The 22568-nt window shown below is 51.1% G+C and overlaps 1 protein-coding gene across 2 annotated transcripts in view; it reads left to right on the top strand.

The window, feature by feature from the left end:
* The first annotated feature begins 14457 nt into the window (after window positions 1–14457).
* CUEDC1 (CUE domain containing 1) overlaps window positions 14458–22568 on the top strand; it is an 81585-nt gene continuing 73474 nt past the window's right edge. For both annotated transcript variants that reach the window (XM_045069927.1, XM_045069926.1), the window contains exon 1: window positions 14458–14739. The gene's annotated coding sequence lies outside the window, so the exon portion shown is untranslated. The remainder of the gene's footprint in view (window positions 14740–22568) is intronic.

The following is a 22568-nucleotide window of genomic DNA, read 5'->3' as shown; positions in this document are numbered from 1 at the left end:
TGGTACTGAGCTCCTACCGAGAAGGGAGGGTGGAAACATACCAGATTGACTTGCAGGAGATGTACTCCTGCTGGTCAGCTTGAGGAAAAGCCAGGAAGCCAGGCCTTGGGGTAGTGGCCACAGGCGTAGGCCCCTATTCTACCCAAAAGAAAAAAATCGGTTTAGAATGCTGCTCATGCTCTAGAACCTGGTTTCTTCACTTGTAAAGGGTTTTAGGCTGGGTCTCCTACCCATTTGTGTTCAGCTAGATTCACCAGATGTCCTTTGGGTACCAACCATGTGCCAGGCACTGTTGGGCAGTAAGAGGGGCCTGTAAAGACGATTCAAGTGTGGTTGCTGCCTCCAAGGAGGCTGTTAAGAGAAACATTGTGAGTACTCAAGTGACAGCAGATTCAGATGAATCTGACACCTCATTTAGTGAAAAAGTCTTGGATTCTTACATCTGTTTTATATAGAATTGAGTCTTCCCAAACTTCTGATAATTGCTTCAGTCTCTATTGACTCAGTGAAAACAGCTGGAGAAAAAGTGTTTCTCGTGTTGCTTTTGTCTGGAAACGGGAAGTGTTATTTCACTGAGTTGCTAGTTAAATCTTTGTAGCCCTGGCTGTCCAAGTCTCTGCTCTTTTCAAGGGGCCCTGCAGTTTGGTCCTCTCTAGAGAGACCTGGGTTCGGGGTATAGAGGGGTTAGTGAAGGTTTTCCCTGAAGGGTCCTCAAGGATCCCTAGACAAAAAGTCCCTGTGTTCATGAGATGTAATCCCTTCCCCCCACCCCCCAATAAATCTGGCCCTCAGTCCTGCACTCTTTCCATTTCCTCCTTAAAGAGTGTTATAGCCTGCATGAATGCCATTTGTTCCCATTTGAGCCTATAAATATCCCCCACAGCAGGGCTGACCCTGGCAGATTACTGGATAATCTCCCCCTGGTTTTGTAAAAAATGGAGGTGGGGGCAGGTCAGTGTGGGATGGTTCCAGACCCAGTACTGATTGACTTTGTGCTTTGATCTGGATTCTAGCTTCTCCAGGTTGCCCCCTCTTGGGCAGTCAGACCCATTTAGTTCCCAGGGAGGGAATGGGGAGACCGTCAAAGGCTTTGCTTTGGGTTTTTGTGTAGTCTAGCCTAACCTGTCATGGGCTGGCTAGTTAGCTTTTCCTTTCTCCAAATGGGCACTTGACCCAGATTTTGGCCTTGGGCCGTGAGGGTCAAGTATACTTCACTTTAAAAAACTGCTGTGTCATGGTAAGAGAAGGGATTTTTCACACTTCAGATTCTGTATCACCACTGGCTTGCATCATCATCTCAGAAATTATCTTCATCCTTGATTATCCTAAATTGACATCCCATCTCCTTTCCAATCCTTAAAGATCTGTTGGAAGAGTGCATAAAGTAAGAATTTAAAATCACTATTCTTATTGGAATGAATTCTTTCTGAGTATGTAACTGCCAGCCATGCAGAAGGAATTCTCTGGAGTGTTTTTGTAAATTTATATTCTTTCTGGATTTTTCTCAAAGTGAGTTTCATCTGCATTTGGCTGCATCAGCCCTGTTACCTGTATGTCATCTTTTCCTAAACATATTTATAAAGAACCTAGAGCAAGAACTACCAGGCTAAAGATGGACATTTGAGACCAACATTGTGTTCTGCCAGTGAGCTATTCCTTTGGCATGACAAATGCAGAGGACAAGCAAACCAAGGGACAAAGGAAGGGCCATGCCCTCCAAGTGATTGGTCCATGAGCTCCGTCTGAAAGTCAGTGCCCAGGTATAAGACTGCTCATGGAGAGAGGAGCCAGCCTCAGGCACTGGGATGCAAAGTTAAATCTTTGTCAATCTTTGGGGCATTCAGGGGAGCCACCAAAGCCACAGTCACTTTAATCCACTGAGATATCTGACTTGAAGGAGCCTAGATACCCAAGGCCCTTGCTTATAAGCCAAGAAATTCCTGGCTTTGTTAATGGTGGGAAAAGAGCCAGAGAGACATCAACTTTGCTTAATGAAGAGGAGGGAGAGTGGGAAGAGGGAAATGGGGGACTGGAGGTTAGGAAGAGGCCCAGGAAGGGGAGAGAGATTTTGGAGACAATGCCCTTGTGCTTCCTGTGGTGTAACCATCACCCTGATCCCCTTCCCTCTCCATTCATCTGTCTTGAGCTGGACATGATTGCTCCAGGGGCTCTGAGACAGGCTGCTAGTCCAAGTCAGCTGTGGTCATTTCCGCTTTAGTCAATGAGCAGAAAAGATGTGTTCTTTAGCCATAAAAAAGACAGCATCAGTAGGTGAAGAAACAGGCAAGATTTAAGTGATTAGTATGGAATCCCCCAAGGTGGACCCATGAGCCACTTTCAGCTGAAGAGGTGGGGTCCCCCTTCCTGGAATCCCAGAGATTCATCCCAAGAGAGTAGGCCCTGACTCACAGTGGCCTGTCCAACACAAGAGAAGTTCTGCCACATTGTCAACACCAGAAGCTCTGTGGCTGTGAAGGATCTCTGCGGGAGGAAAATGGGGCAAAGCCGGAGTTGGGGACAGAGAGCAAAGGAGACAGAGCCTTTCTATATGCTGTTTCCAGACATAGAATGTCCTCCCCAGGGATGCCTGGGTGGCTCAGTTGGTTAAACATCTGCCTTTGACTCAGGTCATGATCCCAGGGTCCTGGAATCAAGTCCTGAACTGAGGCTGCTTCTTCCTCTCCCTCTTCTCCCCCTTCCCGGCTTGTGCTCTATCTCTCTCTCTCTCTCACTCTACCTCAAAGAAATATCATCTTAAAAAAAAAAAAAAAATTGTTCTCCCAACAGGCCACCCTTCAACACATTTGTTCTATTGTGACCCACTAAATATCCTGCAAAACCAATTTAAATCTTGCTTCCTCTGTAACATGAGGCAGTTGGTTGATTCCTCCTCAGTATAATAGGAGGAGTTGGGAGATGCCCAAATAAAGTGGAGGTAGTCTAGCACCCTCTGGTTTCTAAGTTCCGCTGTAGGTCCCATGCCCCTTAAATCTCCGGTTCCAAATTAGTGGTGCCATGGCACCTGGGGTTTTGCTGACTTTCCTTTGTATGGATGAAGCCCCATGTCTGGGAAACCTGAAACACGGCAAAGAACTAAGTACCAAGGCCAGAAACAGCAGCGACAGGTGAGACCCCCAGAGGATCCTGAGCAGGGTGAGACCTGGCATAAGGCCCCTGTAATACAGGGTTGCAATCTGACAAGCCTGGGTATAAATCCGGCTGTGCCACCTGAAGCTGTGTGATCTTGGGCAAGATGCATAGCCTCGCTGGCCTCCGTTAGCTCAGCTATAAAATAATGATAACAAGAATGGATTCCCACCTCCACCTGCTCCTCCTATTTCCTGTCTCAGTAACAGGGACACCAGTTTCCTCGGAGGAAGGAATTGCATTCTCTGTAAGACTTACAAAGGAGCTGAATGCTTTCCGGCATGGCTCCCCAACCTCTCAGATTTTGAGGAACGGCGGCATCCAGCGCAGTGACCAGAGCCCCATCTAAGAATGAGAAAGTTAGTTGGAAGATCCATCTCCCGAAAAGCAGCTAACTGAAGGCTGGCCAGAGATGCGGCACGGAGGGTTCAGGTTAGACCCAGGGAAGAACCACCAGACTGGGAGGCCTGGAAGAGCTGCCACGCTGTGTGCCCATCTGGGGATTGCGCATCTTGCTTCACAGAAGTCATTCCATCTCGCCTCCTCCCCCCACATGTATTACATCTCGACAAGACGCCTGTACCCCTTGCTCTTCTCTGCGTCCCGCCATCCTGACCATCAGAGAGTTAGTTCTTAAAGCTGGCTGCAAGCCTGGCACAGACCTGACCTCCTACCTTCCCAAGAGGAAAGGAAGGGTCGCCTCCTACCCCGGCAGGATCGGGCAGAGAAGCCTGACAGCCTTCTCACACCTGCTTCCCCTGCTCTCCCGAAGGAAGGCGTTCTGGACTCAGGCTCTCCGAGAGGGGGAACCCCGCAGAGAGCGTGGCAAACGTGGCTTTTGCCAGGGCTGCCTCGGTCAAGCTACTGTGGTCCCCAGACTGCAAAGACTAGCGTCCTCCACCGTTTGGCCCGATCTACTTCTCCAACCTCCTCTCGGCGATCCACGCCTCCCAACGCCCGGACCCCGCGCCAGGGCGGACCAGAGTTACTGCAGGGCTGCTGGGGAGCCGCGGTGAGCCACCCACCCGGGTCGTGTGGGCCCCGCCCCGAGGAGAGCATCGCCGAGCCGGGATTGGGTGAAATCTCCTCCCTGCGTCCTGATTGGCCGGGCGAGGGTGCTCATTCACCCAGAGCAGTCCTCGGACTGAAGTTGTTCCAGCGCCGCTTCACTTTCTTCTCTGCGCACAATCGTTGTGCGCCTTCCATGGAAGTAGATCAAATGCAGTTCTATGCTTCCACACATGAGGTGCCGCCGAACACAGTGTTGGCTCCGGAACGATGGCCGAACCTGTCGGTGTATTGTATCCAGCACCCAAATCACACAGGTGCGGCGAATAGAGAGAAGCTTGTGGGGAGCCGGGGGAGGACTGGGTTTTGCATCCCGGGGGGTGGGGGAGATGACCACAGTTCCTCTTGGGATTCCCTTTGCTGGGGGGTATCTTTTCAGAAGACTAGCCGCTGCTAGAACTGGCCCTTTCTACCGCCTGCACTTCCATTTCACATTTCATTGGCTTCTATCATCTTGTTCTATATGCTAGGAATACTTCTCTCTCTCTCTCTCTCTTTTTCATGTGGTTAAATACTCCTGCTTACTAGGATCCTCGGAGAAAAAGCTGATTGCAGGGCTTGGACACGGAACACATAAAGTGAGCCTGGAACGTTTTTAAAAAGCTTTTTATTTGGAAATAATTTCAAAATTACAAAAGGTTGCAAAAAGGGAAAGAGTACCAAAAACACCTGTATACCCTTTACCTAGATTCACCTATTGTTAACATTATATCCCTTGTTTAATCACATATGGCCTCTCTCTCTCTCTCTCTTTTTTTTTTTTGGAACCATTACAGGGTTTCATACCTGATGGCCCTTATCCCTAAATACTTCTGTAGTTCCTAAAAATAGAGATACACTCTTACACTCTCATAAACTCTATACACTTACATTGACATAGTACTTTTATTTAATCTACCATCCATATTCCAATTTTGTCCATCCTTGATATCATTTTCTCCCCTCCAGTACAAGGTCTAGTCTAGGGTCAGCTATTGTATTTAGTGGTGGTGTTGCTTTATTTTTAAAATAGGCTCCATGCCCAGAGCAGGGCTTGAACTCATGACCCTGAGATCAAGGTCTGAGCTGAGATCAAGAGTCAGATGCTTCACCAGCTGAGCTGCCAAGGCGCCCTGTTGGTTGTGTTTCTTTAGACTCCTTAAATCTGGAACATTTACATGACTGGCATATTATTATTATTATTATTATTATTATTATTATTATTACTACTACTACTACTACTACTATTATTGACTCCTGCCTTTTTTTAATAGAATGTTCCTCATTTTGTGTTTATCTGATGTTCCCCCTGGTTACATTGAGATAATGCATTTCTCAGCTGGCGTACTGCCGAAACAATGTGTACTCAGGATATCATATCTGGAGGCGCATGATGGCCCTCTGTCCCTCGCAGATGATGTTAATTTCAATCACCCAGTCAAGGTGTTGCCCGGTTTCTCCATTCTATAATTACTTTTCTCCCCCTGGCAAATAATAAGGAGTCTGTGGGGAAACACTTTAAGATCCTTTAAATATCCTGTTTCTCATCAGAATTTCCCCCTAGATTTAGTGTCCACTGATGGTCTGATTTGATGTTTACCATGGTGGTGTAAACATCTCTTTGCACAAGAAGGTAGGGATGGGAATATAGGAAAGAAAATGGGAGCATACTGAAAGAACATAGGAGCAAGCAAATGACCAAATCTGGAACAATCTAAGCATCAAAATATATAATGCTAATAAAGTACAAGCCATTGAAGGAAAGTAATAATCCATGAATCCATAATAAAGAAATGTCTTTATCCTCCTGTTCCTTTATTTTTTTTTTAAAGATTTTATTTATTTATTTGACAGAGAGAGATCACAAGTAGACAAGTAGACGGAGAGTCAGGCAGAAAGAGAGATAGAGGGAAGCAGGCTCCCTGCTGAGCAGAGAGCCCAATGCGGGACTTGATCCCAGGACCCTGAGATCATGACCTGAGCTGAAGGCAGCAGCTTAACCCACTGAGCCACTCAGGTGCCCCTGTCCTATTCCTTTAAATGACAGCGTGGCCTTCTAGTCATCCTACCCTGTGGGGGTAGAGGTGCCCCCCCTGGGCTATTATACTGGCTGTGTCTCACCTCTGACCCAACCTCATCATGCAACACTTTGCTGACTAGGGAACGGTGCTGAACTGAGCCCTGGCCTCTACCTCCCTCTGACCCAAAAGGAGCAGGTCCTGCAGGCTCAAGGATAAGACCTGGGGCTCAGGGTCTAGACCCTGGGAACCCAGTCCTGCCAGAGCTTCAGGGTCCCCTTGTCCCAAGGGCTCAGCCCTGCCAGAGGGTTCTGTTTTCCCTTTCAAAGAGACACCCAGTAAATATAATCTCCCTCAAAGACAGCACTCAGCCCTCTAGGGTCCTCTGTCCACCACCTACCTTGGAACTGGCTGTGGTACAATCCCAGGGAAGCTCTCCTGCCAAAGAATAAGACATTTGTGCCTTTCAACTAGTGCCGAGACATAGTGTCACCTTCCTGTCCTTCTTTTCCTGGCCATTGATGGGACAGCTGAGGGCCTCTCGCTCCAGGCAAGAAGGAGCCCTCCCCAGATGTTCCTTCACCTGTGCTTTTGCTCCCCTAATCCCGCTCAGGAATATTCACCTTGCCCCATCCCCGAGCTCCTCCATGAACCACTATTACTGGGAAGAACCAGATTTAAACATCTTGGACTCAACTGATCTCAGGCAGGCCTCTTGAGAATTATATGAATGATAATAAGCAAAACAGGCGTCCTTCTTTGAGTGTATTAAAGTGATGCAGATTTGATTCTGCGGCCAGGCCACTTGCATCCCTATTCCAGCTCTGCAAAGAAACCTGAACCAGTCACTTAATTTCTCTGTGTCTCAGTTTCCTCATCTGTGAACAAGGCTTAATGGTAGTACCTACCACAGGGCTGTTGACAAATAAATGAGGTAAGAATGTGAATGTTGGGGGTGCCTGGTTGGTTCAGGCAGTGGAACATGCAACTCTTTTTTTTTTTTTTTAAGATTTTATTTATTTGACAGACAGAGATCACAAGTAGGCAGAGAGGCAGGAAGAAGCAGGCTCCCTGCTGAGCAGAGAGCCCGATGCGGGACTCGATCCCAGGACCCTGAGATCATGACCTGAGCCGAAGGCAGCGGCCCAACCCACTGAGCCACCCAGGCGCCCTGTGTCTCAGTTTCTACATCTGTACTTGATCTTAGCCAAAAGGCTGAGAAGCAATTCAGTTTCCATATTTGTAAACTAGAAGTAAAAAATAATGCCTGCCTCTTAGGGTTTTTCTGGATTAAACGAGCTAATATGTGCAAAAGTGCTTAAAGCAAGGTCAGACACATTGCAAATGTTTGCAAAACTTTATAATCTATTTTTTTTTTTTTAATTTTTAAGTGATCTCTATGTCCCACATGGGGCTCGAACTCACAACCCTGAGATCAAGAGTCTCAGGTTCTAATGACTGGGCCAGCCAGGCGGCCCATACTATTATTATTTCTAGTGAGGAGAAAGGTGATATTCTTACTGTTATTTTAGACCTGAGAAAACTGAGACTCAGGTTAAGTATTCCGCTGGCAAACAGTGGCACAGGAGGGATTTATTTGTACCCTGGTCTGACTGGCTCAAAGGTCTGGATGCTTCACCACTACATCATGGTTTAGGGAGCATTTAGGAGGAAGAAGGAATTTGCTGCTCCTAGAGAGGACTGAACCTCTAGCCTCTCTGACATATTTATACCAAACGCTCAGCTCCAGGCTAGCTTTCTGCAGGAGCTGGCCTGATACAGGACCCAGGGACCTCTCCGCCTCAACCTGTGGCATTGTCAGGAAACTCCAAGTACACATGAATATTCTTTTTTGAAATCCAGGCCTGAGCCTGTAGTATAGCCCTTGTCTGCAGATTTCTTAGTTTGCTGTTCCACGCCATTCACAGTCAACCCTGCTCCCCCTTCCAGCCTCATCCCGCTGTGTTAGCCCCACACCCGTCACACACATCCTTCTGCTGTTGCCAGCCCATCCTCTCTGCACTCTGGCCTCAGCGGTGTTCACCCATGTCCAAGTCCGCCACAGCACCCCCAGCTCTGTGCCTCTGCTCCAGCTGTGCCCCAGATGCAGTACTCTTCTCCTCAGTTACGACTGTTTCCTGCTTTCCGGGCCTGGCCCAGAAGACAGACCATCAAAGGCGCCCTCTCTGCCCTCTCCCCATGAGAACACACCACTTCCTCCCTGTGCGGCCCCAGGGCCCTCCGCTCACACCTTGAAGTCCATCAGTGTCACGCTCTTCCTTGGATTAGTTGCTGGCAGCTCTGCATCTACTCTCCCTTTAGACTTAGTAGGTGAGGAGGGGCCATATACTGTCCATTTTGAGGGGGTCTCGGTAGGGGTATGCGGGAGGTAGACAAAAATGGTCTTGGAACTGGGTTGAAGCCACCTAAGTTAAACACAATTATGGGGGCGCCTGGGTGGCTCAGTGGGTTAAGCCTCTGCCTTCAGCTCAGGTCATGATCTCAGGGTCCTGGGATTGAGCCCCTCATCAGGCTCTCTGCTCAGCAGGGAGCCTGCCTCTCTGCCTACTTGAGATTTCTGCCTGCCAAATAAATAAAAAATCTTAAAACAAAAACAAAACCTCGATTATGGAGGAAAGTTATTTATGTTTGACTTCCCTCCTTTCCATCACAGGGATCCTGAAGGCTCAGTATAGGCAGATGCATATATAGTATTATAAAGGAAAGTATGGTCACTGTAGGAAATTTAGGAAGTCGAGAAAAATACCACTAATAATTACATTCTTAAAGATTTTGTTTATTTACTTACTTTAGAGAGAGAGAGCACATGCTGTGAACAAGCATGGCAGAGGGGGAAAGAGAAAGAACCCCAAGCAGACTCCTGCTGAGCTGGGAGCCCCACACAGGGCTCCGTCTCAGACCCTGAGATCATGACCTGAGCTGAAACCAAGAGTCAGATGCTTAATCAACTAAGCCACCCAGGCATCTCTAATTAATAATAATTATTAATAAAATAAAAGTGATATATAAAACTCTCATCTAACAACTTGTTAATAAGTTGACATATTTTCTTCTATGTTTATAATTAACTAAATAAAGATAAATGGGCTCGTATTGCATAAACTGTTTTGTTGCCTCCCTTTTGCATAACATATCATGAACTTTTTTTTTTTTTTAGATTTTATATATTTATTTGACAGAGGGAGAGAGAGCACAAGCAGGGGGAGAGGCAGGCAGAGGGAGAAGCAGGCTCCCTACTGAGCAGGAAACTTGATGTGGGGCTCCATCCCAGGACCCTGGGATCATGACCTGACCCAAAGGCAGAGGCTTAACTGACTGAGACACTCAGGCGCCCCTCATGAGCATCTTTATAGACACTAAATATTCTTTACAAATAATCTTAATGGTCACCTGTAATTCCATTTATGCATGCCTGATTTCCATCCCACTGCCTTGTAGAGGACAAGCTGGCAGCTGCTGGATAGGAGGGCAGGACCCCTGGAACCTTACAAACTGGTATCAGTGAAGAGAAGACAAGTGTTTGTAAGGGCAAGCCAGATGCATCTCACCCACCAGTCAGAGGTCTGTCTTTCGGCAAATACTCACAGACAGCCCCTGAGTTTCGATGGTCCAGCTTGTGATGTTTTGACTTATGATGGTGCAAAGACCATAGGCATGCAGTAGAAACTGTAATTTGAATTGTGAATTCGGATCTTTTCCCGGGCTAGCGAGTGCTATGCTTTCCCATGATACGAGGCAGCAGGACACAGCTCCCAGCCAGCCCCAAGATTGGGAGAGTCACAACTGAAATGTACCAATCACCATTGTGTACCCACACAACCATTCTGTTTTCACTTTCAGCACAGTATTCAATCAACTACATGACATAGTCAACACTTGATTATCAAGTGGGCTTTGGGGAAGGTGACTTTGCCTAGCTGGAGGCTGAAGTCAGTGTTCTGAGCACAGTTAGGGCAGCTCAGTAGTTTCTATGTATTCAATGTGTTTTTCACTTAGAATAATTTCAATTTATTGGATGGAACTCCACTAGAAGTCGAGGAAGATCCAGACTCAGCTCATGGGGCCTGCCAGACTAGGAGGTGCAGTGACTGAGACAGAAGACACCCCCTGCCTCCCAGGAGCTCATGTGGAGGGTAACTATAATACCCCAACCCAGTAGGAGGGGCAGAGAAACCCCCAGGGAGTGGTTCACTATGTAAGGGAAGGAAGGTTCTCAGAAAGTGCTAGAGGCATGGCATTCATGCTGGGGCTCTGGGAAAAGGGTGAGGAGCCCCGGGGTCCTCTCAGATGAAGTCAGACTGGGAAGTCAATCCCACAGGCATTCATCTAGTTACCATCCTGGGAGGGGGTTGTTTCCGCATTTTTTTAAAGTAAAAAATGTTTCCACTGTTCCCATGTTTCACCCATGTGTTTTTTCAAAGTTCCCATGTGTTACCACTGTTACTCCTCTGAGTTTCTTGGTCAGATCCGTGAAGATGGAGGAAAGGATAGGATTACCCAAATTATCTGGATATTTACACCATTTTCTTTTCCACCTCTGGACTGATTAAGCGGCTTTTTGGTGATTGTAAAAGGAGAGGGTCTCTTGGTGGTTGAGACAATGTGGTTGTTTCCACAGCCACAGCCACGTGTTCTTGTCCACAATGTGTGCCCCAGCATTTGTGTGGGGCTGCGGGGTCCCAGGAGGGAAATGTCCTGTTTTTCCTGGGGTCCAGCTGAGACCCGCTGTCTCCAAGCTTGAGCCACACAGCTCTCCAGCAGCCTCAGCCTCATGGCAGACGTGGGACATGGCAGACACCCCCCCATTTTATCTGTGCTTAATATAGCTACAGACTTGGCCAGAAACTTTCCTCACCTTCCCATTTCCTCTGTGGGAACAGCAAGTGGTCTTGACTGTTCTAGCATGGGGGGAGAGGGAGAGGACCGGGAAGGGCCTCTTGAATGAATTTAGATTTTATTCTCCAAGCCATGGGGTGTCATCCATGTCTTTCAACAAGACAGAGACATGGGCAGTCTCGGCTTTAGCAGATAAGTGCACTGGAGGGGATGGATTGGAAGGTAGGGGTGGGGGCAGATTCCAGAGAAATTAAGAAGTAGAAGGCCCTGAATTTACTCAGGGGTTTAAAGCAGGAGAGGAGAAAGGCAGCCTGTGAGGTTGGTAGCTCAAATGAATGTGAGGTGCCCACCTTCAGGCAACTGGCAAAGGAGGATGTGGAGGTCATGGGTTCCAGGCTGGCCATGCTGGAGGTGAGGTGGCTCTGGGCCAGCCTGTCCATGGCAGCCATGCATTCCAGTCAGGAGCTCAGGAGAGGGAGATGGTACCGGAAGGGTACCACAGATGGCTGACAGCAGATGCCTTAATGCCATTAGCAGTAACGACGATGCTATCCATTCTAGAACATTCCATGTGCCAGGCAGTGTTCTGGGCACTCCACGTGTGGACTGGTTCCATTCTCACCACAATTTTTTAAGGTAGGCACTGTGTGAGCTCCAAATATAAGGGAGGAAATGGAGGCACAAAGAAAGTTCAGTAAGTGCTCTGGAGACATGCAGCAAGTAAGTGGAACAGTGGAATCTCAGGGAAATTAAAGAGGATTGTGCCCCAGAGAAGCTCTTGGAGCAGGCAGAGCCAAAGAAAGGCAGGAGCCGGGAGGAAAACAATTTCAAGGGCATGGAGGATTGCAAGGGGGTAGAATAGGGCAGGGAGGAGGCCCTGGGTGGAAATGACTGGGGGGGGGGGGAGCTGGTTGGTGCCCCCTGCTGAGAGCTGTCTGTCCCCAGAATGCTGGAGGAAGAGGTCAGACTACAGGATCCAGGGGGGCTGAGGAATCTGACAGAGTATGTCTGGTTCTGGTTTCTTTTTAGAGGAAGTCTATGGAGGAATAGGCAAGAGAGAACCAGGGTGTGGCCTGAGGACAGTGCAGAGCAGGATTGGTAAGGGGCTTCTTTTTTTTTTTTTTTTTTTTAAAGATTTTATTTATTTTGACAGACAGAAATCACAGGGAGGCAGAGAGGCAGAGAGAGAGGAAAGGAAGCAGGCTCCCTGCTGAGCAGAGAGCCCAATGCAGGGCTCGATCCCAGGACCCTAGGATCATGACCTGAGCCGAAGGCAGAGGCTTTAATCCACTGAGCCACCCAGGTGCCCCGGGTAAAGGGCTTCTTAAAAGGGGGAACATCCTTCAGGTTTGTAGGTATGAAGCAGACAGAAGGGGAGAAAGAAAGAACTGGTGGAGTCTCCTGGAGCAGGAGGGTTGGGCTTGAAAGTGCAGGGACATCTCATCCTCTGAGATGAGCTTAGACTTATTCTGCCTGACCCAGGGCAGAAGCTGGGGAATAAGATAGTCAATAGAATGTAGGTCAAAGGAAACTGAGGACTGAGGTTTCCAGCTGCCACGCCAGAGGAGGAGGAGCAGGCTTGGGGAGGGAAGGGCTCTGAGCTGGATTCCAGACTCCTTGCTTGTGAGATGTCCAGGGGACCTGAAGGCCTGGCCTGGGAACCCCGGGGAGCTCACAGCTCAGAGGCAGTGGCGGGAGTGAGGGAGGTTACCCAGGGGCCTGTGAGAGGCAGGGGAGGGAACTGAGGAAAAGTTTCCAGGAAGACAGCCCTGAATGGAAGAGTAGGTTAGCAATGCCCAAAAAGTGGCCTTTAAAGAAGAGCATCCATTCGAGTGACTGGTTTCATTTGATGACTCTATTAATAATTCATTAAAAGATTTTATGGACACTCAGAGGGGAATGCAAAGAGGGGTATCCAAGTTTGCCCATGCATTTTGCGGCTCTGAAATGCCAAGGTGACAGGGAGGAACTGCAGAAGGATCCTGCAAGTAAGCAGAAAAGGGGCAGATGAACTGCGCTGTGGGCGGGAGTGAGGTAACCCCTGCAATGACTTGATCTAGAAGACTGGCAAGGAGGGTCAGCCCCAAGCCCCAGTCACAACTTCAGGACCGCAGCCAGGAATCAGCATAGAGGCTTGAATCAGTCTGTCTAGATTAAGGATCTTTAACCTGGGGTCTAGGGACTACCTCCTGGGGTTTCAAGGCCCCGCCCCAGAAATCAATGTATCTCCAAGTGAAGGAGCATGAGAAGAGGGGGTGGGAGGAGCCTGGAGATCCTCAGAGGGTCTGGGAACCTAGTTCTGGAGCTGCGCCCATCAGGTAACCTGATGTGGAACCTCCCCAGGGAGGGTGTGGCTGAGGTTTCCCCCCCAACTCCCAGGTTCCCAACTTGCTAAAGAAACTTTCCCTTGACATGCAAATGATGGAAACACACGGTGACTGGGGCACTTTGGTTTGTGGTTTTTACCATCAGATGTCTTTGTGGCTGAGCAAGCTGATCTGTCTCCGCAGAGCTAGGGGACGGCCAGCCCTCAAGAGAAGAGAGGGGGGTATTCCCTGGAGTCTGGGCCCAAATGGGAAGTGGGCCTCTAAGGCCCGCTTGTCCTCAGAGGAGGGTGCAGACCCCGAACTGTACCCTCTTCAGAGCTCCCAAGGAGGGCCTCTTCAGTGCAGGCCGCTGGGCTGTCCCCACCTGCCCCACCCTTCCTACCCTCAAATTGGGAGTCTGAAAGCAAACCACGTGGAGAAAGAACAAAGTTGATTTCCCATTTATTGAACAAGTTTTTCTGTGGAAAATCTCGGGGCTCAGGAGCCCCCGAAGTAACCGGGGATGCCGGGAGGAGCTGGGGACATGGCAGGAGGGATCTGATGATGTGTGATGGGTAACACCTTCGATCTCCTGATCCCCTCCTCACCATCTCCTCTGACCTCAGCATTGGGTTTCCTTTCCAGAACCCTGACTCCCAGGGTCCGCCCCTCCCCCATACCCCAGACGTCCCGGGCCCAAAGGTGCGACTGCACTCTGCACCCGGGTAGGGGGGGGCGGCCCAGCTCTTAAGTTCCCCTCCCAGCCGAGGGCTCGGGTCCCCCTCCCCACCCCCTCTCCCCATCTCCGGGGTCGCCTTCCCGGCGCGGTCCCCAAGCAAGGAGGGAGGAGGGGCAGGACGCCCCGCAATCCGCCCTGTCCGGGGAGACCGAGGCTCCTCTCTCACGCGCTCCGGCCCGCCAGCGGGGACTCACGGCGGCAGGCGCGGAGGGGGAACACGGTGAGGGGGGGAACCGTTCTAACTCCCCCGGTACCCCCCCCCCGACCCCGCTTCCTCCAGCTTCCTCCACCCCATTCCCGCTCCCCTCCTCTCTCGGAGGAGGTCGGGCCTCGGAGCGGGTCTGGGGGCGCCGCGGCCCGGCCCGCGCCCCGCCCGCGGCCCCGCTCCTCCCCGCGCGGCCCCACTTGTGGCCCCGCCGGCGGCCGCGCAGGGACAGCTGCATTTCTCGCCGCCCGCCGCTAGGAAGCTGGCCTCGCCTCGCATTCTCCGCCTCCCGCGCCCCAGCCGAGCCGCCGCGCCGGCCCAGCCGCCGCCACTGCTGCCACCGCCGCCGGATCGCGGCCCCTCCCCCGCCCGCCGGCCCCCTCGGGCCCGCGGGGAGCGGACGCGCGTGGCGGCTGCTCGGTAAGACCCTCCCTTCGCTCCCCAGCGCGAGTCGCCTCCGGCCCGGCCCGGCGGCCCCACCTTCTCGGGAGCGGATCGCCGCGGCGCCGCCGGGAGGGCCGGGCGGGCGCGAGTTTGATTCCCGGCGCTGCCGCCGCGGCTCCCACGGAGCCCGCGGCGCCCCGGGCGCACACGCGGCGGGGTCCCGGCCCTCGCCCCCTCCGCTCGACTCCCACCCTCCTCGCCCAGGCCGTGGGTGCGCGGGCCGGGCCGGGCACCGTGGGGGGGGGTGGGGAGCGGGGCACGGAGGTAGGGGGGTGGTCGCAGGCCGGCGGGCGGCGCGGGGAAGGACAGCAAGGCCTCCCCCGGCCGGCGCCACCCTGAGCCCCCGCCCCGGCCGCTCCCCCTTTTGTGTGGGCGCCCCTCGCAGCGCTGCTCCGGCCTGGGGGCGCTGGCTGGTGGGGGGCGCCTGCCGGGGTCAGAGCTCCTTCTAGGAGGAGGGGAGGCTGGCTTCCTGTCCCCGCCGGTGTCACAGGTCGGTTCAGCCCTTTCTGGTCCCACCCGGTCCCCTGGGAGCTGCATCTCCCGGTGGCTCGCTAGGGAAAGTTCAGAACGCGCTGTCCCCGCCCCTGTTCCCCCCGCCCCTCCGGTTCGGTGTGCCTCGGGCTCTAAGCTCCAGGGGGCTGGTGATGGCGTTTATTCATTCTTTCCTCTTCAGTTTCTCCTTGCGTTGTTGCCTTACACCCAGCCCAGGCTTGGCCATTTCTTTTCCCCTTAAAAGAAGTTTGGGCTGTAGGAAATTTATATGGAAAATAAATTCCCGGAGAGGAATTTGTTTTAGGGGGAAGGAGGTTTTAGATTTTCCCTTAATATTTATTTCATTATTGATTGATTGATTGATTGGGTGAGCGTGGAGGGTGAGGGGAATGACTGGGAGTTTAGAAATAAGATGTCATAGAGGTGGCACTGGATGCAAGGAGACTGCCTCACTCCCCACCTGGCCCCTGGGCAGGAGTGCCACTGAGCGTGGGGAATCACCCTTCCTGTTGGTTATCCTGCAGCACCCTGAGCCACCTGGTCCAGGAGAAAGGATTCAGGGAGATGTTCTGGCCTCTCATCCCTTTTCTTTGGCAGGCATTCTCATCTTTACAGCCTGGGTTGGGGTGGCCACCTGAAGGAGGTGAGGGACACAGGCTTCTCTCATAGAGGAGTCCTCTTACCATGAGATTTGGTCCCCTCGTGGGATCAAGTGTGAAACTGGACCCTCTCCCTTGCCGAGGGTTAATGTCGTTGGGACCTCTATTCTGAACAGAGGGTGGCCTCTCTGGAAGAGAGAGAGAAACCTGGCTCAGGTCACCCAGAGGCTGAAGGGTGTGTGCAGGACTGTTGGTTCGGAGACACTCGTGTCCCCTTTCTGCACCTGGAAGGAGCAGGAGACAAGGGAACAGGAGTGGTGCCTCAGGCTTGGGCACATCCTTAAACAGGAGAGAGACCTTGGCCAGCTAGGATGGCCTAGGAGCGATACTATGACGAGGTGGGACCTTGGGGCCACAGGCTGGGGTCATGGGCCCCTTTGAGAATCTGGTGAAAGCGCCAACTGCTCCTGCCTCAAGCACACATGCATGCAGGGACACATTCTGTAGACACTCTCAGAATGTTACCGTACCCCTTGGAACTGGAACCCCTTTCAAGACCCCTGATCCACAGTCTGGTCTGGCATAGGCCGTTCAGAACAGTTCCCTCCTTTGTGGCCAGTCAGTGAAGAATTCAGGGTGCGAAGAGCAGACCTCCCAAGAGGTCTTTTCTCATGACCTTCTCATGCAACTTTGGGCTTGTGGCCATAGAGGCCTGGGAACCTCTGGACCAGATCCTGGATCCCTATAATTAGCCAGAGGATGGGGGCAGATGTGTGGGGTGGGGGGCTTCTCCAGGGGCTGATTTTGCTATGTGGTGGGAAGGGCCAGAGCCGGCGCCACAGTGCTACTGAATTAGAGGCAAATATGAGGGTTAGGGTATGGGATGGATATTCTGGTGTTTCTACTGGGTGTAGGAGCCAGGTGCTTTAAGAGCCCTGGCTTATCTTGGGGAAGTGGGGGTGAGGTGGGAGAAAGAGCTGCGGTAGGGAATGTAAGTGTGAGAACACTCCTCCTCTTGCCGAGGTTTTGGGGCAGAGTTGTTCAAGGCCGGGAGCTGGTTACTGCAGCTTCCTTAGATCCGCTGGACTTTAAAAGGCAAGTGGGAGCAGAGAATATGGTTGTCACCAATCCCAGTGCACCCCCAGGAAGTGTGGCCTATCTTGTCTTTCTTAGTTGGAGCTCCTGAGTTTGGCTGCTCAGGTTTGTGGTGTCTACATTGGCTGGGGACCTGGGAGAGCCTTTGGTAAGATCGGCCATCTCTGACTTCTCTGCTTCAGTGTTGGGAAGCCCTTCCTAGGCTCAAGTGCCCCCATACAGAGGTAGCTCATGGGAATTTTGCTTTGTTTAGCTCTCCTGCACAGTACTCAGTATATAGTAGTGCTCACACTTGTGTCCTCCTTGAGAGCTTCCTCCTTCTACTCTGCCTTGATTGACAATCGCTCCGCCCCCCACCCTGCAGCAATAAGCAGCAAAAGTCTTGGGGACAGGAAGCTGGGAGTCAGACAGGGATCACCCCGACTATACAAGATGGCCTGGAGGAGGAGAGGCCTCCATTTTTGTTGGCTTCTAGGCCTACTGGAAGTAAGAGCCATAGAGGGCCTTTGAGAGGCAGTGGTCTAAGTTCCTGAACTTGGGACTTGGAGGTTGTCTTGGTGAGATGTAAGGGTCCTGTGGCAGCAACTAAAAATTCACATTCCTCCGTGGCCAGGACTTGTCTGTCCGCTGCTGCAATGGACAGCACCTGTTGGTGAAGTTGGGATTCTGGCTGTGGTGGCTGACTCCGTGCCTCTCTGATAGCTCTGCTTGCAGCCTCCCGGGGAGCACCTCCCATGTGTCAGAGCAGAATAACGCACTCCTAATCATGCGGCGAGGACTCTTATTTTTAAAACCGGTCATAAATGATAAATGCTAGAACAGGGCCTGCAAACATAAACTCCCTTGTAAAATGTGACATTTTCATTTCTGTGATGGTGGCACCCAGTGTCTTTGAGGAATGATGGGTGGGAGAAAAAAGTTCCAGCTCCCTCTAACCTCCTCCCCCAGGAGGCCACTGGGGCTCCTTTGAGCCCTTCCGCATTGAAGCCCAGTAGTTTAGAGTGTAGGATCTACAGTGAAAGTCCCAGCCCTTCATCTTCCATTCTGATTTTGTAAATGCTTCAGTCTCTCAGCTTTAGAAAGTGTGGAAGGAGATCTAACCTGTATACCAAAGAGTGTAGTGTACTTCCTTAGTGCAGAAGCGATTATTAATTATTACTATTCCGCACATGGGTGCTAATGTTCTGAGACTTCTATTGTTAAGGAAAATCGTTGGTAAAGACTGTAGAGGCAGAGGCTGGCTTGAGAAGGGGTCAGATGGAGTGGGGTAAGGGTTTTGAATTATGAGCAAAGGGGACTGTGTGATGGGGAGACGGGGAGCCTGAAATGTCAAGGGTGACAAGAAAGCAGCACAGCTGGGGTGCAGAATGACTCAGCGACATCTGTAGCCCTGCTGTGGAACCAACTCTTCTCCCTTCTCTTTGGAGACTTTGCCCTGTAAACTGGTGGGGGTTGGGGGTGGGGGAGAGGCTCATAACAAGTTAGAAGAGTTGCACAGCTTTTATGTTGATGCTAACATTGGTCCTGGAGGAATAGGGGAAAGTGGGCCTGGAGGAGGGGAGTCTAATGGGGTTGGGGACAGGCCCAAGATGCAGTCAAGAGTGGAAGCTGCGGTGTGGAGGAGGGTTCCGGAAGGAAGGATTTGGGGAAATGGTCATTTTAACACTCACAGAGCACTGACTATGGGTCAGCCCCTGTTTCAAGTGCTTCTCATGGGTCAGCTCATTTCATTCTCAAAAGACTCTATGAGATGTGATATCTATTTTTTCAGTCAAGAAACATGTAAAGAGGTGAAATAACTTGCCCAAGGTCACATGGCTAGAAGGTGGGAGAGCCAGGATTTGAATCCAAGAGGCCTGGCTACAGAGCTTCCATCCTTAGAGAAATTATTAGAGGGACTGCTTCCTGGGCTAGGGGTGGAGAGAGGTGTGGAGGATAGAAGGGTGGGGATGGGAGGGAGGTTGAAGGGGTTCTATGCTTGAAGAGCTGCCCATGCAACGTTCAGACATCATTGGAACATGCTTGGAATGTTCAGTCTGCTGAGAACCACTGGCCAAGGGCCAGGCACTCTACTGGGGCCTGACCCCAAGTACAGAGGTCATGAAGACACAGCCCCTGCCCGCAGGATGCCTGTGGTCTAGTAGGGGACACAGATATGTTAGCCTAGAACTCCAGTTGCCATGACAAGTACTGTAGTGAGACAAAGCTCTGCAGAGAGGACGCTCTGCCAGCCAGAAGATTTGGGGAAGGGAAGGTTTCTGCAAGAGGGGGCACTGGAGATGAGTGAGGACAAGATGGCTCCTGTCTCCAGGGCTTTTGATCTGGCCATGGAGGACATCACTTTACGAACTCTGATTAGAACCGAAGGCAGAATTTTCTGGATCCAGCTACACGCTGGCCAGGATGAGTCAGGAACCGGGAAATGCAGTTGGCTTCCTCGATGTCTTGTGGTTTTTAAGAGTCACCCCTTATAATGTGTGCAGTGATGTTGCTGAAGAAGAAATAAAAATCTCCTAAGAGTGACTGCTCAGAGTACGCCTGGCTGGCTCAGTCCGTAGAGCCTGCAACTCTTGAGCTCAGTGTAGTAAGTTCGAGCCCCAGGTTGGGTGTAGAGATTACTTAAAAAACACTTTCAAAAAAAGTTACTGCTCAGAGCTCCGTGATTCACTCTTGTCTCTCCGAACTGAGAAGCAGAACCAGAGGCAAATGTATGCAAGCAGCAGAAGGACCCAAGTAAGGTATGAGGAAAATGTTCCTTGCCGATCGGACGTGAGATGTGAGAACAAGTGACTCATAGGAGTGGAGGGGAATGGCCTCCCCCAAAGGTCTTTAGAAATGGGAACAAGTTTCATTTATCTTGGTGGTTTAAGATGTTTCATCTGGAGACAGGAAGATGAAGTAGAGGCCCCTGGAGGTCTGTGTCAGCTCAGTAATAGGAGGGTAAGAGGAGCTGGAATTTTTGAGCTAGAAGATTGCTCAAGTGTGGCCTAACTCCTTATTTTACCAAGGAAGTGACTGAAGAATACCCCGTAACACGGAGTGGCTTATCCATTAGCTGGTGAGCCAAGCCCAGCAGCTTGGGTCTTGCCCTGAGCGGATCCCGGTCAAAGGGGCTGCTTCCTGGGCCGGCCGCAGGGTGGGGGCCAAGCCTTGTGAGGAGGGCTGCTGGAAACCCGCAAGTGGTTGACCTTTGGGCTGTTGGTGCTGGAGAGCACCAGCTCCGCTCAGGTGTTTCTGAGAATGATGTTCCCTGATGGAGCTAATGAGTTGTCTTCGTCATCCTGCTGGCCTGGCCCCTAGAAGGGCTTTGGGGACGCATCTGGGGCCCTCGGGAAACTTTGACGAATGAAAAGTAAATTGCAGACGATCCAAAAGTTACTGCTCTTTCACCATACACTTGCTGGGCCGGTGTCCTTGTCCTTCCAGTTGTGTGTTTTGCTTAAGCCAGCAGCAGAATCATCTAATGCCCCCAGCTACAGAGAAGGGGGTCCCAAAGCATGCGGGGGCAACAGGGCGAATGAATACAAAGCTGTTTAAGATCTTCCTCAAAACGTACAATTCTGGGGCACCTGGGTGGCTCAGTGGATTAAGCCTCTGCCTTCGGCTTGGGTCATGGTCTCGGGGTCCTGGGATCAAGCCCCATGTCGGGCTCTCTGCTCAGTGGAGAGCCTGCTTCCCCCTCTTTCTCTGCCTGCCTCTCTGCCTGCTTGTGGTCTCTCTCTCCCTGTCAAATAAATTAAAACAAAAACGTACAATTCTTTGAAAGATCGTCAAGGGCTGATGTTATATTCATTTATAATGTTCCTTTTTAATGTTTGAGGTTTGTTGTTGTGGTTCCTAGCACTAAAGTAAAGGCTGTGTTTTTCAGATTTAGGGAAAGCATATGATAGAGTGATCTAAACTGCCTTTGGCAAGAGGTCTACAGAGATCTCTGAAGAGAACAAGGCTGGCTCTCCAAAGAGAACCTGATTAAGAGGGTTGCCTGGGTGGCTCACTGGGTTGGGGCCTCTGCCTTTGGCTCAGGTCATGATCCTGGGGTCCTGGGATCGAGCACCGCATCGGGCTCTCTGCTCCGCAGGGAGCCTGCTTCCCTTTCTCTCTCTGCCTGCCTCTCTGCCTACTTGTGATCTCTGTCTGTCAAATAAATAAATAAAATCTTTAAAAAAAAAAAAAAAGAACCTGATTAAGAAAGAGCCAAGCATGAACTCTTTTTTTTTTTTTTTTTTTTTTAAAGATTTTATTTATTTATTTGACAGAGATCACAAGTAGGCAGAGAGGCAGGCAGAGAGAGGAGGAAGCAGGCTCCCTGCCGAGCAGAGAGCCCGATGTGGGGCTCGATCCCAGGACCCTGGGATCATGACCCGAGCCGAAAGCAGAGGCCTTAACCCACTGAGCCACCCAGGCGCCCCCAAGCATGAACTCTTGTTGAACATTGAATATACCGGGTGGTGGGCTTTGCTTGCTGGGGTCAATTTAAGTGGACTCGTGCCAATGAAAGCAATGCAGAGGCAGAAAACACTCCGCTTCCTCCTCTGACCCCGTTGTCCCTTGTTTGTTAAGGAAGCAGTAGGTTCCAGGGGGACCTGACAGAACTCTGGTTTGGTGCTCTGTTGGGGAGAAGATTCTCTGTGGTCATGTAGGGCGATCACGCATAGGAAATGATTTCATTTTGTTCAGGTCTGAGATTAGTTTCGGTTTCAGGCTGTGCCAGGAGCCGAGCGAGCCGGCGAGCTAAGACCCGTGCTGCGGGGGGGTTGGATGGGTGGCGAGCTGGGCCAGAGTCTCCTCATCCGGCCGTGGGGGCTAGTGGCCAGGTGGCCGGGCAGGGAACTCCGGTGCGGAGCAGGGAGGTAAAGAGGATGAATCAGAGGAGTGGGGCAAGGAAGCCGTGGAGTGTCTGTGGGCCTGGAAACTGGGATGGGTGATGAGGGAGGGAGTGTGTGAAGATATCAGCGAGTGTGCATAGGACACAAGAGAGCACAGTTATTTGACTACTGAGCCACAGGGCTGGGAAGTCAAGGGGAAGTTGTAGAACACACATTACCTGCATGAGGTAGGTTCTCTGTGAGCAGGGGTAGACCTGAGAGGAAGGCAAGGTGTAAGGATGCCACAGGGCCCACATGCACTGGACTGGTGTCCTTCAAGCCAGCCGGCACTGTGCACATTTCCTTGCAACCGACTTTCCTTGAAAAAAAAAAAAAAAAAGGTAGAAGAAGAGGTCGAATTAAATTCTGCGAGCTGACAGTTGAGAACTTGCAGATCCTTGCAAGTTGGGGCATCCTGTACGAACTTTAAGCTCATTTTTCCAGAGATGGTTTGGGGCCAGTCTGGTTATTTCCCGGGCATCGTGATCCTAGAAAACCAGCGGTTCTCCTCCCCTGGCTGGATCTGGGGGAGGCGCACACAGAGGTTTCATCGCTCTTAGTGGTCCCAGAGCATCACTGCATTTTATTCTCCAAGTCATAAATTCATTTTATCTCTAAAGGAGAGAACCACTGCGGTGCCCAGTTGGCTCAGTCGGTAGAGCATGTGACTCTTGATCTCGGAGTTGTGAGTTTGAGCCCCATGTTGGGTGTAGAGATTACTTTTTTGTTTTCTTTAAAGATTTATTTATTTGAC

The sequence above is a fragment of the Mustela putorius genome, unplaced genomic scaffold (assembly GCF_011764305.1).
Source record: "Mustela putorius furo isolate JIRA1106 unplaced genomic scaffold, ASM1176430v1.1 tig00003962_pilon_pilon_pilon, whole genome shotgun sequence".
In the NCBI taxonomy this organism is placed as follows: domain Eukaryota; kingdom Metazoa; phylum Chordata; class Mammalia; order Carnivora; family Mustelidae; genus Mustela; species Mustela putorius.
Note: the sequence above shows the minus strand (reverse complement) of the source record. Positions and strands in the feature narration are given on the sequence as shown.